The following is a 13722-nucleotide window of genomic DNA, read 5'->3' on the forward strand; positions in this document are numbered from 1 at the left end:
AGCTAGTGGGAAGCAGCTGCATAGCACTGGGAGGTCAGCTCGGTGCTTTGTGACCACCTAGAGGGGTGGGGTAGGGAGGATGGGAGGGAGATGCAAGAGGAAGGAGATATGGGCATATATGTATATGTAAAGCTGATTCACTTTGTTATAAAGCAGAAACTAACACACCATTGTAAAGCAATTATACTCCGATAAAGATGTTAAAAAAATAATAAAAAAAATAAAGATGATGAAACTCAGAGTGGTGTACAACCGTCGCAATATCATGTAAAAATACTGTAATGTATGTCTATAATTTCATTGCATCATTCCATCACTACTGCCACCACCGTCCTAGCCAAATCTGCCATTGATCCTCATTGGACTACCACAACAGCTTTCTCACTGTTTTATGGAAACCTACAGACAGTTTCTGCATGTGCTGTTCCCTGTGCTCAGAAACTCTTCCTTTCCTTTTCTACCTGGTCAGGTCTGACTTGCTGTTCTCATCTCAACTCAGGGGTCATCTCCTGGTCTCCTTGGCTTGGTAAAACACCTGTACTACAGGATCTCTTGCTGTTTACTATTTTGCAATTTCCTTGTCCTAAGGACATTTTGTCAATTTTAACAAAGGTCTGTATACTCCATGTATGCAGGGATTAGTTTGTGTTTACTCACCACATAAAGTTAATACATATTCATTGAATCAATGATTGATAGTTTAGTTTAATAATTACATTATAATTGATAATATGTGTCTTGGTTCTTAATCTTAGTTAAAGTGTGGCATTGTTTTAACTTACTATTGTAGGCAAATAAATTTAATTTTTTTTCTAATATCCAGACAAAATAAGCATCTATTACAAACTCAGACCTTATGGATCTCCTTTATTTTTGTCATCCCCCTAATATCCTACACTACATGATATTCATTAAAATCTTTCTATTTAAGAGGTAAGCGTCCTGAAAACTTAACTGGAATGCATCAGTTTTATCTTCAAAGAGGACCAAGCTGTGACCTTGACAACCATTCAAAGCACTAGCCACCCCCCTCCAGACCTGAACATACTGTGATCGAGGAGCAAGGTAGGGTTTTTATAATGGGCCAGAAATAAATAGATGATTGAATTATTGCCATTCAGCAACTAGCCACTGAGCGAGCACTCCAGTATCTTCTGTGAGGATAAAGAAATGAATCAAAATAGACATCTTCCCCTCACAAAACTTACAGCTTTGCAGAAGAAATAAGAGAGATTCATAAAAATTAGAATATACATTAACAAGTGATATACGTGTCCTGTTATCTGAGAACCAGATGTTAATGTTTTTACTTCTCCTTTCTGAAAATTTTCTTTTAGCAAAAATTACATTTCCGGTTTTGGAAGTTTGGGGACTCTTCCAGGCTAAAAATAAGATACTAATATATGCCTCCCCTAAAACTCATCCCACCCTCTACATTCTACATTCTGGAATATTGTCAATCTTCTCTGTGTCTATGAATCCCCTGTATCTTCAAATTAAAATTGATTGTTCTCATGAAATGGTGTCTGCTCACTGTTTTACATTAATAAGTGAATGATGTATTCTTTTAATTGCGTTTGCCAATATGAATTTTATAAAAGACATTCTCTCCTCCCCTTCATAATCCTTTTTTATATGTTTTCAGGGTAAATGCTGGAGGGGCTACAATTTTGAAGTGTTGAATTATCGAGTAAAATCATAAGAGCAATTTATCAAAGAGATAGCTGGAAATTAAAATACAACAACTGCTTAAGGTAGAATTCGTGGGGGAACTCTCTTGTCACCGCCCTGAGACCCTGCAGAACAGATGGAACCGACTCTTCCGCTTCTGTGTAGGTACCTGCTGTTTAATTACACCGTAATTAATTAAAGGAAAGACTCCTGTGTGGTTTCAGTAGTAGTGAGCAGGAGGGAAGTCAGAAAGAAACACTTGAATTCAAAATAATTCAGGATTAAAACTAATAAGCTCAGGAAAGCAATTACTATTTACTCATTGTGGTCATTTTCCAAAAGCAATTATTATAGCAACAAATAGACTCCCTCAGTACCCACCCCCAAATACATAGTATGTTCTTTTTTCAATAACTAAACTTCATGAGTATCTTACTAGTGTTTTATGGTTCAGTAATAAATATTTAGAAAATATATGAAGACTTTTAGGGCTATAGCAACCACATAAAGTTAAATCTCAATATGTATTTCTTTAGCGGTTATTTCTTTTAAAATACCGTTACAATCTTTGCTTTGAGAAACTTGTTCAGAAAATACTAGTTCCAGTCTTGAGGTTTTACCCAGTTATCTTCTCAGCTGACTGCTTGTAAAAATGGCAGGTAAATACAATGGTAACATACCCAGACGAATGGGATGGTAATGGAGCGGCACCATACTAATTTAGGTGTGCAGTGACAATTCCTGACCTTGCCGTCTGCATTCTGCCCGTGTGTGTTTGCATGTGTATGCACACTTGTTTTTCTGGCTTTCTGATTTTTCCTTCTTGACCACAGTTGTCACTGGAGTGTTGCAAAACTTTTGGCTTAACTGTATGAAGAAAGATGGAAAGGCACATTTGTAGCCAACCAATCAACAGGTAAAAAGAACACATTAGTAAGATACATTAGATAGGGCTGTGTAGATGTTTATTCATTTGTTTGATGTGTCATCAGTGCATATAGCAATCCATGAGTCCAAGAGACACTTGCTGAAATGAGTCTTGTATCCATCAACTTTCTTTTACATGTGGCTTGGAAACATTCATATATTTATTTGTTTTATTATTTCCTTATTGATTGAGGAGACTTCATAAAGTAGTAAGAAATCCAATCCCACACAGCTTCCAATGCAGTTGTAGGACCTAAGTTAGTTTAGTAAGCTAGATAAAAACACTTACACCAGATCTGGATCTACAGTAAGATTACAAGCAATAGATTTTAGTTTTCTTTATTACTTATAGGCTTATATTTGGGGGTTATAAAGCATAAAATTATTGAAACTGAAATACATTACTGCCGTAGGAAAATTATTTGAGATCACTCATTAATATTAATATGAGTTATTGGTACTATTAGTGATTTAGGTAGATGGAGCCTCGAGAGTTCTCTTCTGCTCCATATAGAAACCTGGAAGGAAGTTAAGCTTTTACATTAATGTGAATTTGAAACATTCAATATACAATCTCTTATTATAAGAAATATTAATCAAGAGTTACTTTCCCTGCCTATGAATATATTACACATAGATTATTACTCAGAACCCCAGGATAACAGTTCACTACTCTATCAATTATATCCATTTTTGGACACAATCTTGGCTGACCACTATATGGTATACTATATAATACACAGTTACAGAAAGAAGAAATTACCAGGTGAGTTATTTGACTGTTAGCATTTTGATTAATCCTTTTAAAAAAATATGTCTTTTTTGAGACTTCCCCGGTGGTCCAGCGGTAAAGAATCGCCTTCCAAAGCAGGGGACGAGGGTTTGATCCCTGGTCAGGGAACTAAGATCCCACATGCCGCAGGGCAACTAAGCCCACGTGCCACAACTACTGAGCCCACGCGCTGCAATGAAGAGCCCACGCACCGCAACGAAAAAGATCTCTCATGCCGCAAAAAAGATCATGCGTGCTGCAACTAAGACCCAACACAGCCAAAAAAATAAATAAAATAAATAATAAAATAAAAAGTATATTTTTTTAAAAAAATGTCTTTTTAAAACAGCATTATTCAGATATAACTGATATACAAAAAAAAACCTTCACATCTTTAATGTACACAATGTGATGAATTTGGACTTATGCAAATACCATAAAATCATCACCATGATCTAGGTAATTGACATGTACATTTCCTTTAATAGTTTCCTTGTGTTCCTTTGGTTGTTAACTATAGGTACAATGTTGCACAGCAGCTCTCTAGAACTTATTCATCTTGTATAACTGGAATGTTACATCCATTGAACAGCATCTTGTATAACTGGAATGTTACATCCATTGAACAGCAACTTCTTATTTCTCTCTCCTTCCCTTAGTCCCTGGCAACCACCATTCTAGTCTCTGCATCTATAAACTTAACTATTTTAGTTACTCTATATAATTGGAATCATGTAGTATTTGTCCTTCTGTGACTGGCTTATTTCACTTAGCATAATGTCCTCCAGGTTCATCCATATTGTCACATATGGCAGGATCTCCTTCTTTTTTAAGGCTGAATAATATTCCATTGCATGTGTATACTACATTTTCTTATCCATTCACCTGTGATTACTTCCTAACTTCCTAACAGCTTGGTGTTATTTTATGCTTTGTCTTTCGGAAGTGAAAAGGAGAAACAGCATATGTTGGAGAAAGTCACAAATGAAGAAAAATAGAAAATAGTATACGATGAAATGCTAATTTGCTGATTAAAGTATTGATATGGATATATCCAGATAATTGATCACCACATCCTGTGTCTCATAGAATGCTGTTGGTGATTTTTTAATTAATTATCTGTTTTGTTCTTATTAATGGAATTCTAACCAAGAAGTATATCATGGTCTAGAAGGAGATCAGATTGACAACTATTAGGATAAAAACATTGGTGATGAAAAAATAATACGAGTGGAGAGAAAAAAATAGAACTACTTTATTTTATCCCCCTCTTCCAGGCAAGATCCAAAATTATATGTGTTTCTGAGGACACGTGTAAAAATAATTTCAATATTAAAATATTTATACATTCTATGTTTCCCTTTTTTTTTTAGAGCTCTGACAATTTTAATATCTTAACAAGATATCTAGGTACCTGCCCAGTCTCAGGCCCTGCAGATTACTTTGCCTGATTTTTAAATGACAGCTTCTTACCAACAAACACTGCCAATCATGCTTTTCTGGAGCTTTGCTGTTATGTGCAGAACATCTGATGGTTTTATAATGCAAAGCTTCCAGGGGAAAAGTGCTTAGGGTCTTTGTGCAGTTTTCTCCATGTACAGATACCTATTTGGCTGGTGGTTCATTTCTCTTTGAAAAAAGAACCACTTTTTAGAGGAAGTCCAATGGCTCTTTGGGCTGAAATATGTACAAAAAGGCTTTTTTAAGTTACAGCGTTTGCAGCTTCAAACTAAACTTGTGTACTAGTAAACCTGATTTCTCTGCAAAATTTGTATAACTACTGATCTCTAGATAATGTTCCCCAAATCAGGGATTCTCTCCTATCTTGGAGACAGTATTCTAAGAACTCTAGTTACGGGGGTGGGGGGGGATTTGGTAGAGGAAGTGAGGGAAGTGGAGAGTCAGAGAAAGAAACAACCCAGAAAACAATAAAGAGAAATAGATCAAGAAGAAATTGTCTTTACACCTCCCTAAATCCTGTTCTTAATATCTTTTCTCTTATATCTGCTATTAACCAAGGCCAGAGTATCTTAAATACCTTTCATTATCAGCTCAGCTTGGGCTGCTTCACCATGGTTTGAAGTGTTATACGATTTCTGAGCATAAACTGAGCTCTTTGAGTCTGACTTCAATGAATTTTTCATTTAATTTTTCCTTAGAAGACCACTCAGGCGCTGCTGTTAGAACATAAGGGAGACCGTATCGGAGACTGGTTGTCGATAGCTTTATTTCCCAATTCCATTTTTAAAATGCATTATCATAATATATCCAAGTATTTCAGATACAGTCAAATTGCTTCTTCTTTGTAGTAGTGAGAAAAATTATTAATTTATTCTCATGGACACCATGCAAATTTATATGGGAGCTGATGGACCATGGGGGAGAAAGATTAAAGAATTTTTTATTATGTCCCAATGTGGGTGTAGAGAGTGTACTAATTTGCCACCTCTACCCTTTCAAATTAATCTTTTTTTTCTGCCCCACTTAATTTTCCAGAGGGCTACCTTTTGAATTGTGTCACCCTGTTGGTTTCAACTAATGAGGAGGACTGGCAAGAGATTGGAGGGTGGAAGGAGAAAAGTATGGCGCTTTCCTCCCTGCACATTTCCAACTTTAGAGCCTCACTTCTAGCAGTACCTGCATGCTTTCGTGACTATAGATCCTGCCGGCCCAGACTCAAGCCCTCACTGTGTTCTAGGAATGCACTTTCTCCCATTGCCCCATCAGGACTAGAGGCAGCCTTTCTCCGTTGTTTCTTTCTTTTTTTTTAAATCAGCGACCCTTACTCTTTATTTATTTATTTATTTATTTATTTTTGGCTGTGTTGGGTCTTCGTTTCTGTGCGAGGGCTTTCTCTAGTTGCGGCAAGCGGGGGCCACTATTCAACGCGGTGCGCGGGCCTCTCACTATCACGGCCTCTCTTATTGCAGAGCACAGGCTCCAGGCGCGCAGGCTCAGTAGTTGTGGCTCATGGGCCTAGTTGCTCCGCGGCATGTGGGATCTTCCCAGACCAGGGCTCGAACCCATGTCCCCTCCGTTGGCAGGCAGATTCTCAATCACTGCGCCACCAGGGAAGCCCTCTCCCTTGTTTCTAATCTCTGCTTGCTCCAGCAGATTCAGTTGGCTTCCTGAATCCTGCCCAAATCTCTGTAAATTGTCCCTCATGATTGTCTCTTTCTTTGAACCACTTATTTTGGATTTGTTTTCTGTTGGAGCCTTGACTGATGATAATAACAATAATATTAATACTAATATGTAGAACTTTCAGAATGCTTACCACATATTGGACATTATGCTAAATGTTTTAAATGTTCTATTTAATCGAATCATTTAACTCTTCTTCTGGGATATGTATCACTTATCCCAGAAGATAAGTAATACTTATTATATGCATTTATAGAGATTAAATTGAGATTTGGAAAGTGCATTATTTCCCAAGGTCTCCCCTGCTAGTTAGGGAGCATCAAGACTCTAAACCTAATCTGTTCAAGTCTGGAGCCCTTGCTTTTAACCTAAAATGTGAGACTTCTGAGACTGTGCTTGTGGTTTAGGAGCAGCAAATCTATATCTTTGGCTGATGGTCAATAACCAGGTAAATAAGAAAAATAGAAGTAGCATCTAGTTCAGTTCCACAAATATCTGTTAAGTCATTACTATAGGTTCAGCATATTCTAGGTCTTGAGAATGTAGAGATAAAAATGTTCTGCTTGCAGGTAGATTTTGCCTACTTGAGAGGAGCATCAGATACCATACACTCATAAATTACATAATATTTTACATGTGAAAATATAAATATTTACAATATACAAAGGAAGAATATTGGGGCAGCATGGTGTGAATCTCTGGTGACCCTTTGGGATTTCATGTTCATTTAGTTGAAACATGTGCACTGCCCATGGGGTTCCAGTGCTCCAAGGTGAACTGGGTTTATCATGGGCATTTGAGGTGTTCATGCTCTCTTGTTGGAGGTGATAGGCAGGTGATTACCTGTGTCAACAAGACACGCATTTCTTCTCTATTCTAGCAACGACTTTGTTCATAGACTGAAGTTCTATGAGGACTAGACAGAACTTATAGAATTATAGAATTCGATTGGCTTACCTCCCAATTATACTCAGAGATAATAAGCAGTGGAATATCAAATAAAGGTTTATATTTTTTGAATCCTTTATTCTCTTTGCTGATGTTAAAATACTAAGTAAGCCTTCAGTAGATTAAAAGTACCACATTTTGTCTGATATAAAACTCATAGATTATAAGGTGCACCAGTATTTTTATATACCTTTAAAAAAGAAAAGGCAGTGTCATTAATCTGCAGCACAGTGTGTTCTTCTCATTTAGAACTTGTATTTTATATTTATTGAAAGAGTTGTTTTAGAATTAAACATTTTTATACAATTAACAGTCCTGGAAATACATAATAGGAGAATGTAAAAATAATTTGGCTAAGGTATTTCCAATTTCTTTACATTAAGAGACTGACTTTTTGGAATCACCTTTTGACTGAGTTATCACTATCTGTATTTAGCTACACAGATTTTGGAGTTGGGAACTTTTCTCATCTCTAAAATAGCAGCAATAATAGCTCCTCTTTCATGGGGTTGTTGCAATTCTTGAGTGAAATGAGACATGCAAAGTAGTTAGCATAGTGCCTGGTACATAATAAAAGCTCAATAAAATCAGTTATTATTTTGTTAGTGTTATTATATTCCTTTCAAGCTGCATCTAATACGTGGACTAAAAGTGGTGAAATAAAAATTCTGTTAAGAGGCAGACAGTCATTCTATCTCACTATGCTCCAACTTAATGCTCTAGACTGTGAACTATTTTGGGATGACAGCTACAACGAAAGCCAGACCAGCTGTTTGACCAGTTAAGTCAATAACTTCCTTCAATCTGAAATAGCTCCTTTGTAAAAAATGAGGATCATAAACACTTATCCTATATCTACACTGTAGAACTGAGAGAAAGGTAACAAAGAAATGTGAACACACTTTCTAGCCTTTGAACCAATATACAATGGTCCTCTATTACGAATATCAATTTCATAAATACTGGCTGACTGATTAAGTCTATTTTGAAAGAGAGGAAGACAGAATGTTGCATTCATTTTCCAGAAATACCATGCATTATTTTCCTGGAACCTCAAAATAAAGACTCAAGAGTGAAAATAACAGGATTTTAATTTTTTCCCCAGCACCCTCCAGTTAAGTGCCAAACCTTGTCATGTTCAAAATCATTTTTCTGGTATAACCTCTGTAATCATGGGGCAGTGCCTGTGGCAAAAAGCACCCTCTAAATTAAGATGCAAATCAGAAGCTTCTAAGTAACAGAGAACAATATTCAGAGAAGCCTTTGCATTGCAGCTCACAGCGCAGAGGATCTGAGGACAGCAACTGTGTGTCCTGACACTGTCAGTCCCATGAAGGTGTGAAGGGCACGTTCAGTCCCCGTGCACTCTGACCATTGGTGAGTGTGCACGTCTCATTTTGTGTGTCTTACATGTTGAGTTCACCTGAATGCAGGAGGTTGCCATGTACAAGCTCTGTAGGCTGTTTCTCATGTTTAAGCTATTGAAAATTATGTTTTTTTAAAAAATTGGGGTATAGTTGTTTTACAATGTTGTGTTAGTTTCTACTGTACAGTGAAGTGGAGTTCCCTGTGCTATACCGCAGGTTCTCATTAGGTGTCTATTTTATACATATTAGTGTATATATGTCAGTCCCAATCTCCCAATTCATCCTACCTCCTCTTTCCCCCCTTGCTGTCCATATGTTTGTTCTCTACTTCTGTGTCTCTATTTCTGCCTTGCAAACAGGTTCATCTGCACCATTTTTCTAGATTCCACATATATGTGTTAATATATGATATTTGTTTTTCTCTTTCTGACTTACTTCACTCTGTATGACCGTCTCTAGGTCCATGCACATCTCTACAAATGACCCAAGTTTGTTCCTTTTTATGCCTGAATAATATTCCATTGTATATATGTGCCACATCTTCTTTATCTGTTCATCTGTCGATGGGCATTTAGGTTGCTTCCATGACCTGGCTATTGTAAATAGTGCTGCAATGAACACTGGAGTGCATGTGTCTTTTTGAGTTATGGTTTTCTCTGGGTATATGCCCAGTATTGGGATTGCTGTGTCATATGGGAATTCTATTTTTAGTTTTTTAAGGAACCTCCATACTGTTCTCCATAGTGGCTGTATCAATTTACATTCCCACCAACAGTGCAAGAGGGTTCCCTTTTCTCCACACCCTCTCCAGCATTTATTGTTTGTAGAGTTTTTGATGATGGCCATTCTGACGAGTGTGAGGTGATACCTCATTGTAGTTTTGATTTGCGTTTCTCTAATGATTAGTGATGGTGAGCATCCTTTCATGTGTTTGTTGGCAATTTGTATATCTTCTTTGGAGAAATGTCTGTTTAGGTCTTCCACCCATTTTTGTATTGGGTTGTTTGTTTTTTTGATATTGCTCTGCATAAGCTGCTTGTATATTTTGGAAATTAATCCTTTGTCCATTGATTCGTTTGCAAATATTTTGTCCCATTCTGAGGGTTGTCTTTTCATCTTGTTTATGATTTCATTTGCTGTGCAAAAGGTTTTAAGTTTCATTAGGTCCCATTTGTTTATTTTTGTTATTATTTCCATTACTCTAGAAGGTGGGTCAAAAAATTTATTCCACCTTTCCAATTCTATCTTCAATAATTTATGAGGCTTTTATTTTTTCCCTAGAGAATAAGTACCATTGTTTTCTCCTCCCTTGATTGCTTTGAGAAAGAAATGGTAAGATGTTACTTAAAGATTGGTGCAAAATTGAAGAAGCCAACTCTTCCCTCCTTTTATTCCCACCCATCCCTATTTCTCCCATTTCTATTATATTTAGGCAAATAATTAAATAAGTGCATAAATAAAAATCCTGTACCCAGCTAACACAGTTACTTCACAAATATTTTACCAAGAAAACTTTCATTTTAAAATGAATACACAAACAGACAAGTGATGTGTAATATTTATTTTAGCTTCATCTGATTTGCTAAGTTTAGAATACACAAATTCCTTTTAGGCCTCAGGCCATAAAAACTAGTATTTCCTGTCATGAATAGTGTATTCTCTTGCCCTGGAATGGGCATCTAAAAATACCCATTTCTCACAATGGATGGTTATGTGCAGAAATAACCAAGAGTGTTTAAAGAGTTAGTGGCAGAAATGAAGTGAATGCATGTGTCAACCTCACAGTGGCACCTACACATTTCCCTGAATTTCATCTCAGTGAAATAAAATTTCAAGGAAATCTCAGGTGATTTCAGAGATGCTGTAGGATATTTTTTTTGGCCCTTTATTCTCTATATATCAATATAAAATTCTCTCCATTGAACTTTTCTGCTTTTGAAGTATGTTAACATCAGTGTATTTCCATTGAGGATAAAAAGAACTTTAAAAATTGCAGTATGACTTGCTTTGGAGTTTACATCCTAATATAAACTCACAAGAAGAAATATAACACATTTATATTTACTTATGGGGAGCTTTTGAGTTAAGAAATATAACTCATTAATCTTTTAATATCAGCAATTCCTGCATGCAATCAGTATTTACAAACAATTTACTTTTTTATAAAGGTATTAGGATTGGTAAAGAAGGGACAAAACATTGGAAACTAAAATTTTAGGAGTAACTAAAGGTTTCAAATCAATCAGATATATTCCTAAAACTTTGTGCATGAAATAAGTTAATGTTAGATATGTGACTGAATTTACAAAAATATTCTACTTCTTGTAAAATGATATCACTAACCAAATGATACAAATAAATAACTCACATCTATAACTCCTGGATAAAAACCACTTATCAGATAAGTATAGCTTGTCTACTAAAATAAAATTACCACACTTTCTCTGTTCTTATGTCTTTAATATTTTTTTCCATAATAAAATGGTTTTATTTCATTATTCCTTGCGGTTTTTTTTTGCACTGATCTTTTAAATATATATGTAATATCCCCTATTTTAGGTTTATCTGATTGTTAAGTTAGTCACTAGTGTCTTTAAACTGTTAATTATATCTAAAGGTTTTATCATATTTAGGATCAATTTGGAGGGGCAATATATCTATCTGTAAAGGTGCTTTTGTGGATTCCCCTATAACAAGGGCTCATGAGATACATACCCCTGGTTTTCAAACTTATAAATTAATTTTTATCTTTTATTCCATTGTAAATTCCTCCATCAGCATTTCACCCTAATAATTTTAGCAAAATAGTTTTTTAAAAAATCGTTTCATTAGAGTCTTCAAATGGTGTTTTTCAATTCTCATATTTTCCTTCTACTTTTTAGCTATAATTCTCCTTAGAAAAACATTTAATCAACTGTTTGGTTAGCTTTTATTACAGTTTATGTAGAAAAATCTTGATTAAATATATATTCTTTTTCTTATTAATTAATTTTAGAATGATGTTTTGGTGCCCTAGGAACCTTCAACGCTGACCAGAGAAAGTATTTTTCTTATTATTGTAAGTTCTTAGAACTTTATATATTTGATATGGATCAATCCTTACTACCTTAGCCACTTACCAGAAGGAAACTCAAATACTGTATGGAGGAAAAAAATAACTTAAAGAATCAAATTATTTGTACATTTTAAAATATTCAATGGAAGATACCTAGCCAAAAATAACCAGACATACAAAACTCAAGATAACATAATCACAATTTAAAACAAATAAATAAAACATACAGTAGGAACAGATCCACAGGGTATTCAGGTAATAAATACAGTTAAAATCTGACTAAAATAAATATACTGTATATATTAAATGAAATATAAGACAAAATTGAGAATTTTTGCAGACAACTAGACGCATGAAAAATAACCAATAGAACATTTTAAATTATATACATAAATATAATTTTAAAAATTAAAATGCAAAATTCAGTGGAAGACTTTACAGAAGGTAAATATAAGTCAAGACAGAATTACTAAACTAAAATAAGAGCAGAGAAAAATATCCAAACTGAAACATGAAGAGACAAAAATATGTAAAACACACACACATAAATATTAGGGTTGTCGTAGTAGGATGCCTGCAGAAGTACCTAGGGAGCCTGAAGCCTTGCCATCAGGGTTGCTGCATTTTTTCTAACATTTCTTTGTTCCATGCATGGAATAAATTAAATGTGGGAAAATGTTAAAATCATTAGTAGTAACCAGCATTGCCTAATGATTGTTGACAGGGATTCTCCTCAAAATGTAGAAAGTGATTTCCCAGTATGATTGACAATATATGGACTGCAAGCTCCAGAGTATTCAACTTTAGCTTTGAAGTTAAGTTCCTTAAAAAAAAAAAGAAAAAAAAAAAGGTGGAAAAATATTTCTCACATTTTTACTGTGGTGATCAGCTATTCTAGAACTAGATTTTCCAGAATTCTTTTCCCTATAAGGTTGTTGGCAACAAGAAAAATTTATATAAGATTTGGAAAGTGGAAGGGAGGCAGCATCTGCTGTGTTTGGATAGTTGGTGCAGGTCACCAGACATTCCTGAAGCTCATGCATTTGGGACTGAACTGATGGTCTCTGCAACAGTCAGCACTACAGCTCACACAGATTCCATTGGATCTCCTCCTTCAGCTTATTTTACCTTTGGGCCAGGGATGTGCAGATTGGAGGTAAAAGATGTCAGCTTCTTCAGAACTCCCACATTACCCAGGTTGGAGGTGGCAAGAGACAGATTCTACTTCATCTGCAATGATTCCAGTTTGCCCTATCTCCCCCTGCTTCACGTGCAACTTTTCTTCCTGACTACCGTCCCTGCTAACCTACGGTGACTTCTAATCCAACACCAGCTGAGAGGCAACAACTTCCTGTAAACTTTACCAAGAATTACATCTGTGGAATCTTTATCATCTTTATCACAAATCTTATTCCGTATTGCTAACCACATATTCTATATTGTGGTTTTGCTCCCTGCTAAAACCCTGACACTGAAATTGGTACTAAAGTGGTTCTAGAGAAATAAAAACTTAAGGATGTATTATCCAAATGTTTTCTGGGATATCTGGAATTGATTCCCTGATCTTATTAAATTTAACTGCCTTAATAACCTTGTTGCAAATGGTAAAAGTGACACTGGTTGTCCATGCCATACAATGGCAAAGCAGTTAGTCAAATGATTATGAGGACACCTAAAATCAAGTGATTATGAAAGGCTATACTTTAGGTCGAGTGGTGCTGGTTTAGAACATTTTTGTGAAAATAAAGACCGTAAAGGAGTTTGTTCGTTACTTGAGAGTACATAGGAGAACTTGAAGGAAGAAAATGAGGACCATGGGGCTTTAATTTTCCACCTTA

At 35.6% G+C, this 13722-nt stretch overlaps 1 long non-coding RNA gene across 1 annotated transcript; it reads left to right on the top strand.

Annotated features, from left to right (window-relative positions):
• Positions 1-211: 211 nt before the first annotated feature.
• LOC309627300 lies at positions 212-12388 on the top strand. Its single transcript, XR_014243661.1, has 2 exons — positions 212-1832; positions 8737-12388. It is a non-coding gene; the product is annotated as an uncharacterized lncRNA (long non-coding RNA).
• Positions 12389-13722: the final 1334 nt, after the last annotated feature.

Source organism: Balaenoptera borealis (genome assembly GCF_965194805.1).
Source record: "Balaenoptera borealis genome assembly, chromosome: 4".
NCBI lineage: Eukaryota > Metazoa > Chordata > Mammalia > Artiodactyla > Balaenopteridae > Balaenoptera > Balaenoptera borealis.